Source organism: Perca fluviatilis, chromosome 1, assembly GCF_010015445.1.
Source record: "Perca fluviatilis chromosome 1, GENO_Pfluv_1.0, whole genome shotgun sequence".
In the NCBI taxonomy this organism is placed as follows: Eukaryota; Metazoa; Chordata; class Actinopteri; order Perciformes; family Percidae; genus Perca; species Perca fluviatilis.
In genome coordinates this window covers 48,412,901-48,436,501 of record NC_053112.1, presented here as the reverse complement: position 1 = coordinate 48,436,501, position 23,601 = coordinate 48,412,901, and the positions used below count along the sequence as shown (strand labels likewise).

At 39.1% G+C, this 23,601-nt stretch overlaps 1 protein-coding gene across 4 annotated transcripts in view; it reads left to right on the top strand.

Annotated features, from left to right (window-relative positions):
- dtd1 (D-aminoacyl-tRNA deacylase 1) overlaps positions 1–22,864 on the top strand; it is a 42,667-nt gene extending 19,803 nt beyond the window's left edge. For 2 of the 4 annotated variants that reach the window (XM_039777138.1, XM_039777050.1), the window contains exon 6: positions 22,434–22,864. The gene's annotated coding sequence lies outside the window, so the exon portion shown is untranslated. Of the gene's footprint in view, positions 1–17,072; positions 17,227–17,373; positions 17,526–22,433 lie in introns of those variants that run through there. The other 2 variants (XR_005636396.1, XR_005636390.1) reach the window with 2 other exon arrangements.
- The last annotated feature ends 737 nt before the right edge of the window (positions 22,865–23,601 follow it).

Sequence of the window (23,601 nt, the reverse complement as noted above, 5' to 3'; positions counted from 1 at the left end):
TGTGAAGGTTAATACCAACTGGACAATTGCCTTATTAACTTACATTGTAGCTTGTTTTGCCGCTGCCGACTGCACCGATCTTACTTAATACTGGACCAATGTCAAAGATTGTTGTTCCCATCAGTCACTTGGACACAAAAACAAAAATAGGGGTCCTCTTCCATCACATGTACAGATTTTGCCATTTGCCAGTATCCCATTAAATAGTAATTTAAATGGCAACCCTCTGCATGCACAGTGTATTCTCAAGCTTGTACCTTTTCCCATTAGTTGACTTGCTAGCTGGCTAACTCACCACATGACACATTTCACACTGTTTTACTGCATTATAGTGTATGTATTTGACAAATTCATGGATTTATTTGGCAAATTAATGGATTATGTCTTATGCTTATGATATGGTATAAGTTTTGTTTACATCTGCATATTACACGGTAAATACAGCCGGAGCAAAACAAAAATATATTTCCATTTTATTCCCGTTATTTCCCGTTAATTACCATGAAACATTTCCACCTTGAATATTCCTGTAATTTTGCAACCCTACTCCCATGTATTATCTTAGTGTACAATAAGGCAGCTTTATATGTGCAGTGAGAGGAGAAAAGCAGTATGGTTCACATTCACCTCAGCATCTTTTCCACGTCTCATCTTCCTGTCTGTGCCTGCTCTCTTTGATATTGTTGACATCGCAGTGAAACTCAGCAACGCTCACGAGAGACAGACCTGTTTGTTTCTCATTCTGTGGCTCATACTGCCGGGGGATGAGGAGGGGTTGGGGTTGCTCTTATTTCAGTATTTGTTTACTAGTGCAAAAACAGAGGAGTTCTGGGAGAATGGAGACGTGGAGGCATTGAGTCAGCTCCCTCCGTGTTCCTTCTGCCGTCCCTGCTGAGGCTGCTGCTGAGGCTGCTGCTAGCTCCTGTGGCAAAGCTCCTCTCCCTGTGTGAACTCTCTGGCAGGCACACTCATTATGAGGATATGCCGTTAAACTGCCACTTTAACAGCAGCCATACTGCCCGTTCCTCTGTGCACACGCACTATCCGACACCACTATGAACATTGAAAATTCACCATTGAGGTTTGTTGCATTTTAGGGCTGCACGATATAAGGAAAATATGCAATAACGTTGTTGAATATCGCGATAACGATATTAAGTGCGATAAATAAACCGATGTTAAAGTGTACTCAGCTCTGTGTTTCTGCTGCTTTCAGTGTTCTGCTGAAATACAGCAAATTGCTTGTTGAATTTAAAACAAATGAGAGAAAATAGTTTTAGTAGAAAAAACATTGGTTTTTTAAACAAAATGAACATTGAATTTAATATATAAGGCACCACTAAAAAAAGAATGACAGTTACATTTTTAAAGTGTAGTTTTCACACAAAAAAATCTCTCTCTTGCGATGTGTTTATTGCGCAAGTTGATATCGTGATGATGATCAAAAAATTATATATTGTGCAACACTAGTTGCATTATTTTTGTCTTCTTTGGTACAGTTTTGTCTGTTCTCTCTACACACACACACACACACACACACACACACACACACACACACACACACACACACACACCTGTAGTCCCATCTCAGACTCCTCTACTGCAGGGGGCCCATGCACTGTAATCCCCAAGTGCATGTTGGGTAAGACATAGAGGCTTCAGCACCTCGTTACATAAGACCTTTTGGTCTGACAGAGAGCCAGATCGAGGGAGATCGGAGAAAGGGAGGGGGAGTCTGAGAAGTCAAGAGAGTTATTTGGATTTTCATGTCAGCAGGGGGGTGCACACACAGCACTTTTGGAAATGTGTGCGCTATGCTGGAAGGAGAGGTGGGAGAGGGACATTTGGATATACAAGAGTTGTCAGACAAGGGGCTTGTATGGCTCTGCGGCTGCATATTTTAAAGAGAGAATTGGTGTTCCCGAGGTTTGCTTTGCATGACTTAAACATGAGCAGTGGGCTCTTTCCCCCGAATGAGTAATTTGTGACAGTCCTCCACTATCGTCTCTGGTCTTCCTTCCTTCCTGGCTGCAATGTTCTGATGTTGATATAAACAGCTTACAGGAAGGTTTCTGCTGCCCAGCAGGCTGCTGTGAACAATTTCTGGCCCACGTTGTCAAATGCTTTTTCCAATTGTTTGGAAATCAACTATTAAAGACCTGTCAGAGATATATTTAGAGAGTACATGTAACTTCCATTTTAACATTTTTATATGGCTGCGCAAGGTTGTGCCCCTTTCTATTTAATAAACCCCACAGTCGCATATGGAGGACTAAAAATGACAGAAGGAAAAATAAATAAATAAAAGTAGAAATAAATAAATAAATGCAGAAATATAGTGAAAATAAATACATTTTGGTAACATAAATGGCTATTTCTGTATTTTTACATGTATTTATTTATGCATTTCTATATATTTATGTATTTATACAGTTATACATTTATTTATATATTTATGTATTTATTTATTTATTTATACATTTATTTCTAAATTTATTTATTTCTGTATTTCCACATTTCTACATTTATTTCTGTATTTCCACATTTCTACATTTATTTATTTATTTATGTATTTCCACATTTCCACATTTATTTTTCCCTGCGCCTGTATGCTAATTGAGTGGGGGGTGCCAACATCAGTCTGAAGAAGGACTGGTTAGCTGGGGGCCGTGTCGCTAACCAGACAGAAGCAAACAATCCATCTCTGGACGCAGGCTACCTATGAATGCTGCAGCTAGAATAGAATAGAATAGAATACACTTTATTGTCCCCGAGGGGAAATTTGTTTTGGACACAGTGCCACATCCGTTGCTTCACAACACAAACAATATGTAACATAAAAACATTCTCAAATAAATAAAAATAAAATAAAATACAGTAGGATAAAATCAACATAAAGTGAGATCAGCTAGTGTGTAATACGGTGTAATACAATCTATGGTAATGAGTCGGGCGGTGCTTAAAGAGCAATGTGCAGGTTTAATTCATAACTGAGTTAATACGTAATGTTGTCTGAAGAGGTCTTTTAAAAACACATAAGTAGAAATCGCTATGTTACACAAACCCAAAAGCAGAAATTTTGATGAAAGGGTGCCCATTTTTAAGCTAGGCTCTGAAATAGCCTTTCCCGCTAGCAACGCGTCATAGGATGTAGGCAGAGGCAAACAATAGGTTGTGCTCCCGCTTGCTTCTCACTCTACAGTGGTGAGAGAGAGCAAGATATAGAGGAAGTTTATGTAAGTCATAATGGTAAATTATTGTGTTTGTGCTGGTTGCACAAAGTCCAGTCTATCAGGAAATCGTGTACATAATTTTCCTTGTAGGAAAAGCAAGGTTTTTCGTTTTTGGGTGCGTTTTGTGCAGGTGAAGTGAGCAGACTTCACTGCCGCGTCTGTCACCACACACTCACTGCGGTCAAGCCAGCCTCTTCAAAATGAGCGGTCAAACTAGCCACCCCTATATTTCGCGGTGCGCGTATACACTTGCTATTACGGTGAGACCGACAAAACAAAAACAGGGAATTTTCTGACTAAGGCAATTTCCCATTCATTTATTCTGTCTGCCTGTCTGTCTAATCTGCCTGCCTGTCTATCTGCCTGCCTGTCTGTCAGAAAGAAAGAAGGAAAGAAGGAAGGATTTTAGCACACCTCACAACCTGTCACTGCATGATATGCTGAATTCCAAAATAAGTGCCCCCCCAAAACTCATATATTAGCTGTTTTGTCTACACATTCAGAAAATCATAAAAAATAAAAGTCCTAGCTTCCACAGACCAATTTCACCTCAGATGGAGATGACTCCTTCTCAAGGTGTCAACTACAATGTTTCAGGACATTCTGATGTTGTTTTCCAAAATAAGAGCCCCCCAAAACTCATATATAGGCTGTTTTGTCTACACATTCAGAAAATTATAAAAATAAAAGTCCTAGCTTCCACAGACCAATTTCACCTCAGATGGAGAGGACACCTTCTCAAGGTGTGATCTACAATGTTTCAGGACATTCTGATGTACAGTTTCAAAATAAAAGCCTGTCAAAGTCTCGAATATGAGACAAATTAGATATGATTTTGGATTCAATTTAAAAGGAAACTCCCTGTTATCAAACAATAAATCCACTTCAGGGTTATATTACACGACCCCATGGTGTGACTCATTAAGTATCAAGACATTCTGATGTACTGTTTCAAAATAAAAGCCTGTCAAAGTCTCAAATATGAGACATATTAGATATGATTTTGGATTCAATTTAAAAGGAAACGCCCTGTTATCATATACTAATTCCACTTCAGGGTTATATTACACGACCCCATAGTGTGACCCAGTAAGTATAAAGACATTCTGATGTATAGTTTCAAAATAAAAGTCAGTCAAAGTCTCAAATATGAGGCATATTTAGGCTTGTGACAAATGGTCAAAAAGGGCTTTAGTTTTTGAGATACTCCTACTGGAGGTAGAACTAAACCCAACAATGTTTTTCCTCATCCCTAGGGTCTCCCATATATGAAATTGATTCTTGGCTAAAGATATTTTACTGCTAAGATTGTTAAATTAACAGATATTGTTACACAACCCAAAACCAAAGAAGGACTAAAATATAGCCTGTCCGTATGGGAGTTAAGGCATCTAAACTAATGCAGATCAATCACACAAGCTCTGAGAGCTTTGAAACTTAGCATGTTTGTAGTCAGGAAGTTGCTTTACCTACTAGAAAAGACTGTATGTGAATATCATGATGTATGGAATAAATAGAGACCTATAAACACATACCTAAAATAGGCGAACATGCAATTAATATCTATGCAGAATGTTTTCATTTACTTTGTGGTTACTTTGCCAGGGATTATAATAGAAACGCATATGATTTCTTGTTGGAAAAGTGGGGTTGTGCTTAATCCAGCAATACCAAATGTGTAAATATAGCATGACAAATCAGGGTGTTCTTTCACTCAATGTGTCCAAAATGAAAGAAAATGGAACACTGACATAATTTAGTCTCAAGTCCAAAGCCCATTATCAGTGGTATCATATGGCACCTTGTACCATACATTCCATATGGAAACAAAGATTGAAATCAAAAGATAACACCTTACCATAGCACAAACAGGAGACCAGGAGTCAGGATTGCAGTTTGACTTTAATGAGCCTTTTAATAAAACTATAACTTAACACAATACAAATTAAATGACAAATTAAATTAATTAATTAAATCAAACAAATGGCAATCTAACAAAACCCCCCTCATCACTGAATCTCCAGCTCTTCTCAGGCTGTTTTTTTCTAGCAGCAACCATTTGGAACATGAACTGCTTTTGGTAGCCATTCTGGGGATTAGGCCATCTCCAGTGGCCACTTTGGGGAGGTCAGCCCCCCATGATGTTACCACTGCAACACACCACTGTCACTCATCCACATTGTCATCAGTGACAAAGTGGGTCATATTTGGATAGCCTGGGAAAGGGCAAGAGCAAAACTCTCTGCAGGTCAAGCCCACTGAAAGACACTGGCATGTGGTAGCATCGTTGCAGTTTCCGTCTTTACAGTATAGTAGTGGGTGATGTCTCTAACTTCTTTAGGTGCTGGTGTCTTCTGTAACATCACAGGTTCAATGCACCCATCTTCTTTGAGCCTCCATCCTCTACCAACTGGGTTCCAGAGAAGAGTTTTGACCAGGTGGCTGTGATGCCACACTGCTGTTTGGTACAAGGCTCTCAGCACTCGTTGGCCCAGTACTGGTGATGTAGGTGCTGACAAAGCTACATAGAGCCGCCTTGTTTACACTGATCCTTAGGTATTTTCTGTAGTTTGGAACACTTGTTTGTCCTGTGATGATATGTGTTTGTCTGCTGGTTTGAATGGTGCCTCTTCTTTGTCTTTCAAGATCTTTGACTGAGTGTTGGTGGTCATGTCTATCAAACACTATAACGACTAAGATACTAATTGTTAGGTTGGGGGGGGGAGGGTTTTGTTTTTTTTATTTTTGTTTTTTTTTTTTTTTTTTGGAAAAGTTTAAATTTTTTTTTTAGGAAAAAAGGAAAAAAAGAGAGAGGAAAGAAAAAAGTGTTTTTTTTTTGGTTTTTTTGCCTATTGGCAAAGACAGAAATTTCTTCAGGGAACACTGACATCTTAGCTGGTGGCTCTGAATATGGTCGGGAGGTTATTAGCAAGTCAGGCATTGACTGCTTGACAGATCAATTACAGTGACCAGGAGGTGGCTGACACAAGGCTGGTGTTACAGTGCCTTGCAAAAATATTCATCCCCCTTGGCTTTTTACCTATTTTGTTACATTACAGCCTTTAGTTCAATGTTTTTAAAATCTGAATTTTATGTGATGAATCAGAACATAATAGTCTAAGTTGCTGAAGTGAAATGAGAAAAATATAAAACTATTTTTTAGTAATAAAAAACTGAAAATTGGCATGTGCGTATGTATTCACCCCCTTTGTTATGAAGCCCATAAAAAGCTCTGGTGGAACCAATTTCCTTCAGAAGTCACAAAATTAGTGAAATGATGTCCACCTGTGTGCAATCAAGTCACATGATCTGTTGTTAAATATACACACATTTTTGAAAGGCCCCAGAGGCTGCAACACCTAAGCAAGAGGCACCACTAATCAAACACTGCCATGAAGACCAAGGAACTCTCCAAACAAGTAAGGGACAATGTTGTTGAGAAGTACAAGTCAGGGTTAGGTTATGAAAAAATATCCAAATCTTTGATGATCCCCAGGAGCACCATCAAATCTATCATAACCAGATGGAAAGAACCTGGCACAACAGCAAACCTGCAGCGTATATATGAGTTTTGGGGGGCTCTTATTTTGGAAAACAAAATCAGAATGTCCTGGAACATTGTAGAACCTTGAGAAGGTGTCCTCTCCATCTGATGTGAAATTGGTCTGTGGAAGCTAGGACTTTTATTTTTATGATTTTCTGAATGTATGGACAAAACAGCGTATATATGAGTTTTGGGGGGCTCTTATTTTGGAAAACAACATCAGAATGTCCTGAAACATTGTAGATCACACATTTAGAAGGAGTCCTCTCCATCTGAGGTGAAATTGGTCTGTGGAAGCTAGGACTTTTATTTTTATGATTTTCTGAATGTATGGACAAAACAGCTAATATATGAGCTTTGGGGGGCTCTTATTTGGGAAAACAACATCAGAATGTCCTGCAACATTGTAGTTGACACCTTGAGAAGGTGTCCTATCCATCTGAGGTGAAATTGGTCTGTGGAAGCTAGGACTTTTATTTTTATGATTTTCTGAATGTATAGACAAAACAGGGTATATATGAGTTTTAGGGGGCTCTTATTTTGTAAAACAAAATCAGAATGTCCTGCAACATTGTAGTTGACAGCTTGAGAAGGTGTCCTCTCCATCTGAGGTGAAATTGGTCTGTGGAAGCTGGGACTTTTATTTTTATGGTTTTCTTAATGTGTAGACAAAACAGCGTATATATGAGCTTTGGGGGGCTCTTATTTTGTAAAACAAAATCAGAATGTCCTGAAACATTGTAGTTGACACCTTGAGAAGGTGTCCTATCAATCTGAGGTGAAATTGGTCTGTGGAAGCTAGGACTTTTATTCACTAATAAAAGTACTATTGTTGTTCGTGTCGGCCATTTTCTTTATTAGTGGGAATGCTGTTCAACAGCATTCCAACTATTGTTATTCTGTTCTTTATTGGGGGAATGCTGTTGTACAGCATTCCACCTATTGTTATCCTGTTCTTTATTAGTGAGAATGCTGTTCAGTGATCATTTCAGGATTTTTCTGCGTTTCTAATGAGTGTGTATGGGGCAGCTTAGAGTGGATGATTTCACAGCTACAGCACAGAGCCTTAAAAAAATTATCATTGTCCCTTCTCTAAAAACTGCTCTCACGCCCACAATATCTACTTGTCATACACAATTCATACATCAAAACGTAGGTATTTTTGTCTAGTTTCAGAAAATGTGCTCAGATAAGCGATATGTCTTATACTTTGGGCTCAGCAAGCTTCCAAATGATGAGAGTAACACATTTTTATGTTTATCCATATCAATTTTATACCGATACGTTCACAAAGGCCTTGTGGTGCTCAGGATGACGTCATTTGACTGATAGCAGTTATAGTTTTGCCAGTCTGAGGCTTTGTTTGAGAGCTTGCTCTCAGTGTCTGAATTGCTGCGGTGTGCTACAGGAGACATAAAGAGCAGGTGCGATCGTTAACAGATCAAAGAGATGTTTATAAACATGGCCACAGGCCCTTAGTAACCATGACAACCCTTTCACAGCCAGTCTACCTGATTACTCCAGGCTTGCTGTAGGATTCAACTAACTAGACTATGATCATCAGTCTATATCATTTGCGTTCCACTTCTGTCTGTCTATTTTTCTGTCTATCTGTCTCCTTATCTGTCTGTCTCCCTCCCTCCCTCTGTCTGTATCCCTCCCTCCTGTCTCACTCTCTTTCTCTATGCCTCCCTCCCTCCTTCTTTCTCTTTTCTCTGTCTTCCTCCCTCCTCTGTTCCCCTCCTTCCTTCCCTCAGTCTTCCTCCTTCCTTCTCTCCCTCCCTCTGTCTCTCCCTCCCTCCATCCTTCTCAATCTCTCTCTCCTTCCATCACTCCTCTCTCTCTCTCTCCTTCCCTTCCTCTCTCTCACTCCCTCTCTCCCTTCCTCCTTCTGTCTCTCCCTCCAGGGTCATTTGTGATTTGTGATTTCATCCATGTATATAGCCCGTTTCTTTTCAGACAATATATCCACCTCTCAGCTTTTTAGGGTCATGCTTGTTTGTTCTACGCAGTGGATATGGCTGATAATAACACAAACTCTTTAAACTTTCAGCCTTTTTAATCAATTTTAGTCAAAGTTGCTCTCTTTCTCAATGTTTCAATCTTTCCTCTCTTTTCCCTCTCCTCTTTTTCCTCTCTCTCTCCTTCTCTCTTTATTCTTTTTCTCTCCTCTTCTCTCTTCTCTCATCTCCTCTCTTCTGTCATGCTCTTCTTTCTTCTCTCTTTCTCTCCTTCTCTCTTTCCTCTTTCTTCTTGTTCAGCCCCATTTTTTTTCACCTAACATATTTCACCTCTCATCTCAGCTAGATTGATGCTTTTTCGTTCTATGCAGTGTATACATCTGATAATAATACAAAGTGTTTCTTCTTTCAGCCTTTTCAGGCAATTCATTTCAATTTTCATCTTTAACAGTATTACAGTTCAGCTTCCAGCTTTTCTAACAAGCTCTTCACTTATTTAGGTATTGCCGTTTAGCTTCCAACTCTGAACATTTTCCAGATGTTTCAGCAGTTTAGTGCAATGCATTTGAGCTTTAAGATTTTTCATACAATTTGTTTCATATTTCTGCATATGAGTCATTATCAGTTAGAAAATATACTCAGACCTCACAATGTTCTACATATTTTGTCATATTCAACCTTTTAAAGGCAACAGTTCAGTTTAGCATAAACTTTTAACTTTTTAATTAAATTCATACTTATTAAACCGATTTCCACTTTTTCAACTATTCTCACTTCTTCAACTTCTTCTTACGGATTTAAGCTATTTATCCAGTTTAGCTTTAGCAATTCAGCTGTTCAGCATTCCCACGCATTTTCTGCAGGAAATGCATTTTCTAGTTTTATTATTATTCCGTAAGTTTTTTGGCTCTGCGTAACTTCTGCATACTTTCACCTATTTAAACCATTCAACTTTTCAAATGTTCAGCTCTTTCAGCTAATGATGGGACTTCTTAAACTTTTTTTCTACTATTTATACTTTTTAAAATATTAATCTTTTTAACACTTTTTTTAACATTGAAGTCAATGAGAGCAGGCTTCAAATCCTTCAAATCTTCTTCTGCTTCAACATGTATCTCCTCCTACATTCTTCCACCTACAGACGTGATTCAAACTTTAAACTGTTCACAAAATATTCAGGTATTCGGGGTGTGCTCAGTGTTTTGATATCTTTTACAGTTTTTGTGAAAAAGCTGTTTAAGTTTAGTGATGTTGAAGTTAAAAAGTTTAAACACAATGTACTTGCTAGATCTAATCAAATAACTACACTGATTAGCATTGGTCTGGCTCACACCGTCTGTAGCTTATAAAGAATTAATTAGGTCATTGCTGTTATTTAGCATAAATGTAAAAGCGCTGGAAGACTTATTGTTTAAACAACTTTGAGAGCCATCCCCTGTCGAGCCAGACGTGATTAAGACAAAGAACGAGTATTGCTGTAGTTTGGAAACAATTGACACCGTCTCGATAAGAACCATGTGACCGGGAGTAGCCTCAAGACATTGATTGGGAACATACACCTTTCTTTTGAGAGACATCTGACCAATAGGGGAAGATTTTATTTGAGGAACGACCCAGGTTTAGGGAATAAATGTGTGATCCGGGGAATGTCTCAGGACCACAAGCCTGGGTCCCGACAAGGGAACAGGTTCTGTGGTCCGCTGTTTACAGTGTATTGTTTGTCATGTCGCATGGCTGCTAACTTGTGTCCCGACAGGGGAAGCATGTTTGCAGTCTGATGCTGGTAGTGTTTTATGTTTTATGTTTAATTGTGATTTGACTATCGTTTTTCATGTTGTTTTATTAAACCATCTTGCTTAATCTTTCAATTCGAACCTAGCCTCTCCTTCGTCCTCAGAAATCTAAGAACACGTCATTTTGTAAATAATCTTAACAGTGATCATTTCAGGATTTTTTTTGCGTTTATAGTGAGTGTGTATTGCACGAGCTAGAGTGGATGATGTTACAGCTACAGCACAGAGCCTTAAAAAAAGTACGAGTTCCTTCTCTATAAATTGCTCTCATGCCCACAATATCTACTTGTCATACACAATTTATACATCAAAACGTAGGTATTTTTGTCTAGTTTCAGACAATGTGCTCAGTTATGCGATATGCCTTATACTTTTGGCTCAATGAACTTCTAAATGACAAGAGTTTCAAATTCTTCTCCATTCGCTGCAATGGTAAACGTCCTGCATATTTTCCAGCGAAGAGCAGAACGAACCACTTTTTTAAATCGCTGATATGCACACATTTTTACGTTTATCCATATAGATTTTATACCGATACGTTCATAAAGGTCTTGTGGTGCTCAGGATGACGTCATTTGACTGATAACTCTTATCGTCTTGCCAGTCTGAGGCTTTATTTGAGAGCTCGCTCTCAGGGTCTCTGAACTGCATGTGGGCCAGCTGACAGTTTCAGTAGGTGTTGCTCGTCAACTTGATTACACTTCAAAGCATGTTTACAAACATATCCACTGGCCATTCGTTACCATGACAACACTTTCACAGACACACCCAGATACTACAGGCAGTAATATGAACAGTAGTCTATACAGATACTACAGGCAGTAATATGAACAGTAGTCTATACAGAAACTACAGGCAGTATGTCAGTACCCGATCCGTTCCACTGGCACGATCCGTTCTGCGCATGTGCAAGATGATACGTATGCCATACCGTTTTACGACCTGCCCAATCTGTTCCACGCGCCTCCACCGGGATAGCTAACAGCTAATTCGCTAACCGCTAGCCGACAGCCTTCAGTCTAAAATAACCGCGCGCAGAACGGATCGTGCAGGCAGAACGGACAGCTAGATTCAGTCTAAAATAACGTTAAGTCAAACATAATGGGAAAAGCAGGCTACAGCTAAATTAAGACTTTACAGTAATAACAATAAAGACAAGTATTGAGTGATTGTATTTTAAATGAGCACAAGTAGAGACTGACGTAACAGCGGTTATATATGTTAGCGTTTATTTTCAAGTTTTATTTTGAGGGTCTTTTAAAGTTTACATGCTGTCTCAGCTAGCGGTTAGCCGAATTAGCTGTTAGCTAAACTAACGTTAGCTTAACGGGGAGTGTAACGGGCGCCCGCTACAATCAGCTAGCGGTTAGCCAAATTAACCGTTAGCTAAACTAACGTTAGCTTCCCGGTGGAGGCTAACTGCAGACCGCTATAATCACCTAGCGGTCCGCCGAATTAGCTATTAGCTAAACTAACGTTAGCTAGCGTGGGAACAGATTGGGTAGTGTCGTAAATCCTCGTACCACAGCGCATGCATGAACATCTTGCGCATGCGCAGAACGGATTGTGCCGGTGGAACGGATCGGGTACTGACACCGTAATATAAACACTAGTCTATACAGATACTACAGGCAGTAATATGAACAGTAGTCTATACAGATACTACAGGCAGTAATATGAATAGTAGTCTATACAGATACTACAGGCAGTAATATGAACAGTTCTCTCTGTCTGTCTTCTCTCTTTCCCTCTCTCTCTCGCTGTCTCTTTCCCTCTGCCTCTCTCTCCCTGTCCCTCTCCTTCTCTCTCCATCCCTCCTTCTCCCTCCCTGTCTCTCTCTCCCCCTCCCTCTCTCTCTCTCTCTCTCTTTCTCTATTTCCCTCTCTCTCCCTCTTTCTTTCCCTCTGCCTCTCTCTCCTTTTCTATCCCTCTCTTTCCTTCTCTTTCTCTCTCTTTATCTCTCCCTCTCTCTCTCCCCCTCTTTCTTTCCCTCTCTCTCTCTCTCTCTCTCTCTCTCTTTACCTCTGCCTCTCTCTCTCCCTCTATCCCTCTCTCTCTCTTTCTCCCTGTCTCTCTTTCTCTCTCCTTCTCTCTCATCCCTCCTTCTCCCTCCCTCTCTTCCCCCCTCTCTTCCTTTCTCTCTCCATCTCTCTTTCTTTTCCTCTCTCTCTCTCCCTCTCCCTCTGCCTCTCTCTCTCGCAATGCATTTGGGCTTTAAGATTTTTCAAACAATTTGTTTCATATTTCTGCATATGTGAGTCATTATCAGTTAGAACATATACTCAGACCTCACAATGTTCTACATATTTTGTCATTTTTCAACTTTTAAAGCCAACAATTCAGTTTAGCATCAACTCTTAACTTTTTAATGGAATTCATACTTATTAAAACGATTTCCACTTTTTCTACTATTCTCACTACTTCAACTTCTTACGGATTTAAGCTATTCAACCAGTTTAGCTTTAGCAATTCAGCTGTTCAGCATTCCCACGCATTTTCTGCAGGAAATGCATTTTCGAGTTTTTTATGATTTTCTGAATCTGTAGACACAAATAATAAATAAGGGGGGCTCTTATTTTGGAATTCAGCATATCATGCGTGACAGGTTGTGAGGTGTGCTAAAATCTTTCTTTCTTTCTTTTTGACAGACAGACAGACAGACAGACAGACAGACGACAGACAGGCAGGCAGGCAGACAGAATAAATGAATGGGAAATTGCCTTTGTCGGAAAATTCCCTGTTTTTAGTTTTGACGGTCTCACCGTAATAGCAAGTGTATACGTGCACCGCGAAATATAGGGGTGGCTAGTTTGACCGCTCATTTCGAAGTGGAGGCTGGCTTGACTGCAGTACACACTCGGTCGTTTGTGGCGCTCATTTCACTCCGGAGAGTTATAGACCTGGAGATTTGTTGGAGTCTCGGATGGGATTTTGGAGTAAGGACCATGTGAGGCTGATTACCGATGCTGTTCCCTCGGTGCACTCGATGGAATCAAGTCCACCACCATCAAAGCTTTCACCTGAATCTGGCGCAGGCAAGACTGGAGGACCAAGTGCTAGCACTTACAGAAATTCCATGCACCGAAAAAGAGCTCTTAGCAGAGTAAGTCTTACTTTTAATTCTTGTAACTCTTAATTTGGTTGATTTCGTAATGTTTTAGTCTAATCATTTCAGAATAAAGAAGTTATTTGAGCGTGTATGGTCCGTGTACGTTTTGATAGTTTGTTTTTTCGTTTGAACCACAAAACAAAATAACAAGAAACCTGCTGTTTTTGGTTTGTCGTTTCAAACCAAAAACAAAGAAACGGTAAAAAAAAAGCCGCTCTCCGTTTTTGGTTTCTGAATCCAAAAACGAAAAAAGACTAAACCAAATTCAACGGTCCGATTTTGGTTTTTTGAAATTCCTTTTTTCATTTCTCCGTTTGAATATCTACATTAAAAGAAAGACATGTTGGCCATGTGACCCGGAAGTAATCGTAAATGTGGCCTATAAAAGCCAAGCTTTTAGAACGGTCATAATATGCAGCATAACGTTATACCAGAGTAACGTTAGAAGAAAAAAGAAATCAATAAATAGGCTTATAAAAACCTGGACCGAAAGACATATGTTAGCAACAGTAGTTTATTACAGTGATTTAATATCGTGCCTATCCACGCATCACCAGTCACGTTTAATGAGCGCATTGTTTGGTTCAATACAGTTGTTAATAGTTAACCTAAGAACTTATTGTGTGTGCAGAGTTGTTACTGTTAGCTCTATATTATATAGGGAAGAGCCGGGAGAGTTTAAATACTTTTTAATTAAACGTAATTTACAAAGCGATCATATCGCACTGAAAGCTAATATTTTGAATGGTACTCCCAAAAGTTGTTATTTCAGATAGATTGTTGCTGGGCTATACGTCTTCGTGAATATCTGTTAACAACTCTGCCATCACCTTGAAGCGTATGAAACGTTTTTTGAAATATCATGCACTGTCGGTGATGATTCTGCCATTTGTATAGCTAGAACAGTAAGTTTTCCCATTTATATCAAGTTTCTATTGTGGAAAATGTCGTTTCACTAGGTTTTTACGTGGGTTAAGTCACTGCATCCAAATAAGTGCCCTTAACGACCCACAGCCCATCAGTCTCCATAGGATAACGGGAAAACTCGACCCCCTACCTGGTGGAGCCCAAATATATTTTCATCTTTCTAAAACTGCTTTTCCATCCCCTCCATGAATTATTGTATAAACACAGATATTTGTGCATTTACTTAAAATACTTGGAGTTACAGCCAGATCGGGGACAGTTGAAACAGCTCAACCTTCCCGACATAGACATATGCCATTATAACTTGTTTTGCATGTAAACAAGCATGCAATATGAAAGTCTGGGATTGTGGAGACCACTAAATAGTCTACCGAATAAGCATGTAGTCGAAACTTTAAATGAAAAACACTCATTAATAATTGAAAAAATTTAGCTACCCTAACCGCTAAGGAAGTTTACTTTCGACCATCAAAACTTGTTTATCGCCTGTAACTCCGTGATAAAAGGAAATAACAGGAAGATATTTGGCTGATAGGAGATTAAATGTTTTAACCTAAGGAAGTCTGTCTATCATCATTGCACTCGGAGAAAACTGGAATGTTTCATCTGTACCGCGTTTCAATCGTCCCGGCTCTCCCCTAATTAAATTAATATTTAATGTGGTTTCCACCGTAATGGGCCCCACCAGGTAGGGGGTCGAGTTTTCCCGTTATCCTATGGAGACTGATGGGCTGTGGGTCGTTAAGGGCACTTATTTGGATGCAGTGACTTAACCCACGTAAAAACCTAGTGAAACAACATTTTCCACAATAGAAACTTGATATAAATGGGAAAACTTACTGTTCTAGCTATACAAATGGCAGAATCATCACCGACAGTGCATGATATTTCAAAAACCGCTTCATACACGCTTCAAGGTGACGGCAATGAGTTGTTAACAGATATTCACGAAGACGTATAGCCCAGCAACAATCTATCTGAAATAACAACTTTTGGGAGTACAATTCATGATATGTAGTAAAATATTGAAGTTGTGGGAAGTTTATATGGCTTAAACCGTATGTTTCATACGTCCCCCTATGCTGTTTCAATCGTCCCCACCAGGAGGGACAAATGAAACATAACGCACGCACCACTTTTACTGTAATAATTCCTGAACGGTTTTGTTCAAAGCTGAAAATGCAACTGTATTTGACAGAGGACAGGTGTAGGTTGCTAGTGATAAAATATTAGCTTTCAGTGCGATATGATCGCTTTGTAAATTACGTTTAATTAAAAAGTATTTAAACTCTCCCTGCTCTCCCCTATATAATATAGAGCTAACAGTAACAACTCTGCACACACAATAAGTTCTTAGGTTAACTATTACCAACTGCATTGAACCAAACAATGCGCTCATTAAACGGGACTGGTGATGCGTGGATAGGCACGATATTAAATCACTGTAATAAACTACTGTTGCTAACATATTTCTTTCGGTCCAGGTTTATATAAGCCTATTTATTGATTGATTTTTTTTCTTCTAACGTTACTCTGGTATAACGTTATGCTGCATATTATGACCGTTCTAAAAGCTATTGGCTATATTTACTATTACTTCCGGGTCACGTGGCCAACATTGTCTTTTTTTTAATGTAGATAGCCTATTCAAACGGAGAAATGAAAAAAGGAATTTCAAAAAACCAAAATCGGACCGTTATTTGAATTTGGTTTAGTCGTTTTTCGTTTTGGATTCAGAAACCAAAAACGGAGAACGGCTCTTTTTTTTACCGTTTCTTTGTTTTTGGTTTGAAACGACAAACCAAAAACAGCAGGTTTCTCGTTATTTTGTTTTGTGGTTCAAACGAAAAAACAAACTATCAAAACGTACACGGACCGTGTATGTATTGGGCAATCCACCATCTAACCAGTAACATACATGTTAACTTGGCTATTGCATTAGCAAACATTTGGTAGCTGATGATTTGATGACAGGAGTAGCTAAAATTGCGTCTGAAATCATTCGCTGACTGCAAAAAAAATGCGCTGACTGCAAATTCCTAGCATCAGGGCTTCAGTATACAGAGAGAGGGAGAGACTGAGCTTTAGAACAGGTTTTCGTAATTGTCTGCCTTGACATCAATGCAGTTTGCATTAAGCTAGCTATGAGCTGTTGGAAGCTAGCTAGCCCAAACACCCCCGTTTCCCCCGCATTTTATTAAGCTAGCTATGAGCTGTTGGCAGGCAGCTAGCTAGCCCAAAACTCCAGTTTCCCCTGCATTTCAATTCAGACCGTTCTCCCGCATGATTTTGTATCCCAGTAGGCTACTCTCTGGTAATTTAGAAAGTCCAAATTGATATATTAATCAATATGCTGAAATCTCCTAGATTTTGCCACTAGAGGTTTTGACACGTCAGAGCTGCTTGTGTTTTATTTCTCTTTTTTTTATTATTATTACTGATCCAGTTGGTAACTAAGCTTGTATCCTATTTTTGTGAGTGATTTTGAACCTCCGTGTTTTTCAGATTTTGGCAGAGAGTGCAGCCAGTAATGAAGGGATAGATGCACCTAGCAGTGTAGATTTTGAAGAGACAGAGGGCTTCTCTCTACAGGATCCTGGACCATTAGTGCTTCATCGTGGGTCACAGTGCAACATCAGATGTCTGCAATGCTCATCAGGTAGTGTAACTTGTGTCTATCATTAGCTGTATATGACACATAAACATTTACAAATTACTTCTAATGGTAGGAAGAAGACATTTCATACTGGACTGTATTAGGATGTGTTGTGACCACTCTTTTATTTTTTTATTTTTTTTCGCCTAGCAGTTTTCCTAGGACTAGGGTGGCCCCTAAATCATGGCTGCAGCTGTCGCCGTGGTCCTGCTACACCCTGCTACGCCGTGCAGTTCCCTGCTTCGTCCTGTAACGCCATGAACTACTGCAACTACTATTTATAGTCGTAGTTCAATTATCTTTATTGTGACTATTATTGCCACTGTTCATCACACCCCTAACCGACACCGTCAGACACCGCCTACCAAGAGCCTGGGTCAGTCCCAGGTTTCTTCCTGAGAGGGAGGTTTTCCTCGCCACTGTCACACTGAATGCTTGCTCTTGGGGCAATTACTAGAATTGTTGGGTCCCTGTAAATTATAGTGTGGTCTAGACCTACTCTATTTGTGACTTGAGATAACTCTTGTTATGATGTATTAAAGTTGATAAAGATGAGACTTTATTGATCTGGTGGTGAAATTCACAAGCTACCTGCCAAGTCAAACTTCTAAAAGTAATGCAAAAGTAGTGTAAAGCATTACAATTCAGAGACAGTAATATTGTAATATAACTAATTACTCTGAAATGACAGTTACTAGTAATCTATAATGAAATGCATTTTGGAAGTAACTTGCCCAACACTCCTAGTTACTATCAATGAAATTATGAATACATTTTATACAACAAGACACTTTGTGATTGTGTTCATTTTGTGAGAAGAAAATATATTTATTGATTGCCTCCCTTCCTCTGGAAACTGCCTTCTGATTGCGGCCACAACACAAGCTGGTATTGCCTTCCTGATCTCCCTGCCCAGAAACCCATATGTCTATCGGACCACCTGCCTCTAGGCTGTGTATCGGAATTGCCTAGAGAATGATAGGGGTGCAATGTTGATATTGATAATCCTGTTAACATAGTCAATATGATCAAGAGTGACAGACTTATTTGATGTAACATTTTCAGTTATTCTATTCCATAAAGGTATGTATGTACATCAGAGTTAAAAAATCTGCTAATCCCTCAGCATCAATAATGCACATTAGATTAGATTAGATTATACTTTATTGTCATTGTGCAGAGTACAAGTACAAAGACAACAAAATGCAGTTTGCGTCCAACTAGAAGTGAAAAAAATCAAATATGTATAACTAAGTGTAATTAATGAACAACATGTACAGATATGTGCAATGTAGTAGGAGTAACATAGTAAGAATATAGATATATGCAGGGTATTAACAGAATATATTATAAGAAAAACGGAATAAATATGGATATTCAGTATGAACCACATAGACAGATATGTGCAGTGTGGTAACAGTACCATTGTAGTGCAGAAACGGTAACGTAAGAATAAGTGTACTGTATGTGCAGGAGGAATAGTATGAAGTGCAGTAGAATATGGCTATATATAAGTAGTTACAGTATGTACATTAATTATTTTGATAGTTATTTGTGTAGAAAACTGGCGACTATAATAGAAGTGTATAATAATATAATAGTGTTTAAATTACTCTCATCTAAACATACTCTGGTCTGTTGGCTTGGAGAGGGCCATACTCCTGCCTGAAGTTGAGGTATGCTACCTGCAGCGAGAACGGGTTGAGGCAGCAGGCATCAAAGCCGGGATGGAGCGTCAGGCAGGTCATGTCCGTGGCCGGGACTAAACCCTCAACTAGTGCCCAGTAGGCATCCACCTCTCGACAACACATGCTATCACGCCCCGACGCCATAGCCTCACAATGTCCGCAGAAGCACCTAGCCAACAAAACAACTATGTGCTAGTGCTAGCCTGCTTCTCTTAATACATCCATGGCTTGGATGGACTCCACAGTCCCTGTCTCAGCATTAAAATCTTAGGTTGTAGAATATCACAAGACAAAACGTTGCTGGCTTAAATTAAGACAATCTACATGTATTTTTAATCTAAAACAAGGTCGAAAGTATGTTTGCTAAAGCAGATTTATTGTATAACACCGATGTACTAGCCTAGATGAACCAGCATTAGCCACCGTACTACACAGTAACTCACCAAGTCACTTGCCCTATTCGCCACTGGTTCGCAACTCTACTTCTCTCTTCTGCCCATTGTTCCTCCCCCTGATCTCCCCCTAATCTCCCCCTGACCTCTATCTCTTCTAGGAGGCTCATAATTAGGCCTGGGGGCCATCATAGGCATGCTCGCCAACGTTGGAGAGCTCGGTTTCTTCATCCACGTCCATTGTAATTTGAGCATGAACTTGACCAGAGTCCCTCGCGTTACGTCACTTCCGGTCAGTGATAGATAGATGCGGAAGTTATTTTATCACAATTTTATCTCAGAATATCGTTTATGGTGGTTATATATTCCTCCACTTTTGAAAATCTAGTTGTTTATCATTAATATACACTATGCTGTATAGGGGTGTTCAACCTGCACATAAGCAGCATTACCGAGTAGGCTTCGTTGTACCAGTGAAATCAAGGCAGTAGTAGTAGATTTGATCACATCGCTCTAACCAATCCTTCTTCAGACTGATGTTGGCACCCCCCACTCAATTAGCATACAGGCGCAGGGAAAAATAAATGTGGAAATACAGAAATACAGAAATAAATAAATGTGGAAATACAGAAATAAATAAATGTAGAAATAAATATATAAATAAATAAATATATAAATACATAAATATATAAATAAATGTATAAATACATAAATAAATACATATAGAAATGCATAAATAAATAAATACATGTAAAAATACAGAAATAGCCATTTATGTTACCAAAATGTATTTATTTTCACTATATTTCTGCATTTATTTATTTATTTCTACTTTTATTTATTTATTTATTTTTCCTTCTGTCATTTTTAGTCCTCCATAGTCGCATTGTTTGTTTGTTAAAATATGCTGACAAAAAATAGAAAGCAGATTTCCCATTGGACCACTTCATATCACTGAATTTGTATCCGGATGAGGGCAATTTTTCTTTAAAGCTGCACTGTTCAATATTTTTAGTATGTAAGTGTCTTTCAGCCAGTTGTTTTGGTTTAATACAACTCACAGAAACAGGAATGAAAGGAGAGTGATTACTGGATTTGCATTCCTAAGGGGACCAAAATTATGCTCCAAATGAATGCTTATGTTGCTCCTTATCTGCTGGATGTGTAAATAGGTGTGCTACTGCAACTGTTTGCTAACATGTTTGTCATAACAAGGTTATGCGATGTTGATAGTGTGTTTTGAGCTTGTTGAGCTGCCCTCAAGTGGCCAAAAAAAATCAATGAATGCAGACTGTGTTACTTTTGCAAAAAGGAATAACACATTATTCTTACAAAAAAAATTTTGGGGGTAATGTTTAGCTCCTTTTTATTTATTTACTTGGTTTGGTATGACCGGTAGATCATGGTGGCTAATGTTAGCAAGCTTTAGCCTAACGTTCGCCCTCCTCTCTTTGTTTATGGTCTTAACCCCCTGCTTGCCTGCACTTGCAGTCGGCGGAGCTGTGTTGATAGACCTCGGCAGTGCTGTAGTATTCGGTCTCGTCACAAAATCTACCGCAACATTTGCCACATGCTGCGGTACCGCTTGGGTGAGAGAGAGGTTACATTAGAGACGCAAAGAGAGGAGACTGCTTCTTTGGGGAAAAAAATAAAAATAAATCCATATAGGCTGCTAAATATATAAATCTTACTTCGCAAAAACAAATAGTGGTTGTGTGAGTGTCATGAACTCATCTGTCTCTGGCTCCCGCATCACTCAATATTTCCCACACTGGCTGTTAGATAGTTAGATACCCCCTTTCCATTAAAGTCTAATTACATAGATGTTGCTATTTCAGTGTAAACCAAAAAAAATGGACAATAATATTACTTTGTTACATTTCTTCAATATTAGCTACGTTGTTTTACAAGTTGTCATATAAAATGACCAATGAAATTCTATTCCAACGTCTTGTCGCTGGCGCAGGACCAAACATTGTGGAGCACTACATTTAGATTTGCACTTTAGTGTTTTATTTAATTCATTAATTTTATTTGGATTGTAACCACCAGTATTAATGTCAGAAATACATTTGATTAAGCTATCAAGCTTAAGTTTCATTATTTTAATTTGCTATGGGAACTGAAGTTATGCTGGGGCAGTGACAGGACAACTAGGTGACATTCACAGGTGTACAGACTTCAGCAGGTGAGGTAAAACATGCACTGGAGCCCCCGCACAAAGGAAGCAGAGTTCGAGGGCATCATAACTTTGCGTAAACATACACGGCACTTTCCTAAAGACCAATGGCGTGTTATCTCTGTACGCATTTTGAGCTTTCCACGTGTATGTCTAAGCTGTATACAGCGGATGTAAACATACACACCACGTGGCGTCGCCACGTTGCGTGTTATTGCGAGAACGTGCCGTGCTATCGCGAGAACGTCACGCGTGTAAAAAAATAAATAAAATAAAGGTTGGGTTTAGGAAAATAACATTGGGAAAGGCTTTAGTAACACAAAAAAAACGACAAAATTACGACGGTGACCATTGTCACACGCTTGGGAAAAAACAATAAATGGTTGGGTTTAGGAAAGAAACATTGGGGAAGGCTTAAAAAGATAAATAAAATAAAAACTGTTGATAAACGCCACACACGGGACGTGATCCCTGCTCTCCTGGGTGAAATTCCTGTGTTTTACCCATCCACCACCCTAACCAACCTTCTCTCCACGGACTTCCGTCCTTTCATACTACTCGCTACAGTGCAAAGTCACAGGTAATGTAGGTCAATGGAGGCCAAACAGCGTTCATAAACACGCTAAAAAGCGATTATGTGCCTTGATAACACACCAAAATGGCATACGAATTGGCGTGTCATACATACGCCACTTCATGAGATCAGTCTGCAAAAAGAATCGTTGACTAATCGGGAAAAAAATCAACAGATTAGTCGACTGCCAAAAAAATTATTAGTTAACTTGTAGCCCTATAGCACCTAGACTACCTCATAATAAAAAAAATCATTAAAATCTCACTTTTTGCAATATGGGGACCTTTAATACTTTACCCAGGCGATTATTAATGAATGATAGTACAAATGAGAAGAGCCTGAGACCAAAACTATTGTGTTCTTTTTCTCTTGTGCAGATGTCAAACTGGGGACATAACGGTGAGCCGAGTTTCCACAGGAAGGCCTTAATCCTCAGTGACTCTTACAGCTGACCGTGGACTGTGCTCCTTACTTTTGGAAATCAGCAGGATTCTCTTGGCCTGTCGCAGAGCATCATCCCCCCCTTGCCGGTGTCCTTGGCTTCTCTCCTCCAGATTTACAGTAGATCCTCACAAAGGATTGGCTCGGTGTAAAGTAAAGAAGCAAAGTCTAACCACAACACTGCCCAGTTTTCTTAGATTGATGAAGGGAGTTTGAGGGTGCACAGGAAGGAAACAGCCATCAGCAGCACTATACTGTTTTTTTTTTTTTCCTACTGCCTATCTTTTCATGTTTCTACCTCCATCTGGCTTTGTTTCTGTCCATCTTTTCCTTTCAGATTCTCCCTGCCTGCTATATATATATATATATATATATGTGTGTGTGTGTGTGTGTGTGTGTGTGTGTATGTATATATATATATGTGTGTATATATATATATATATATATATATATATAAATATGTATATGTGTGTGTGTGTGTGTGTTGTATGTATGTGTGTGTGTATATGTGTATATATATATATATATATATATATATATATATATATATATATATACACACACACACACACACACACACACACACACACACACATGACACAGGCACATCAGGACAGTGATATCAGTAGCAGAACATCCGTGATGGCCTTGCAATGACGCCTCATGATTGGTTTATACATGTGTAAAGTCTGTCTTAAAAGGTTATTGTACCTGTATGAATGAAACCTGTATGTTTTAAGGTCCAACTGAATTTGCCACAGGTCTGCTCTGTGAATTATATGCCCTATGCTGTCATTTGAGGAAAAATAATCAATCTGCAAAAGGGAGAAATTTATATTTTATAGCTAGACAGCAACAAAACACTTTGAAAAAGCAGCCCATGTGAGCTCTCTCTAGCGAATGTCTCCTTTTCCTCCTTCAAGAATGAACACATACCTTACCTGCACCTAAGTGTGTTAAATCAGCTAACAAACATCCAGCGGGGAAAAAGGGCCCTGCTAACATCAGGCAGGTTAGATAGCTGATTAGCTAGTTAGCTGAACACGCAGGTATGTTTAAAATGTACCTGCCAATGTCAACATTGGGCGGTTTAGTTGCTAAATG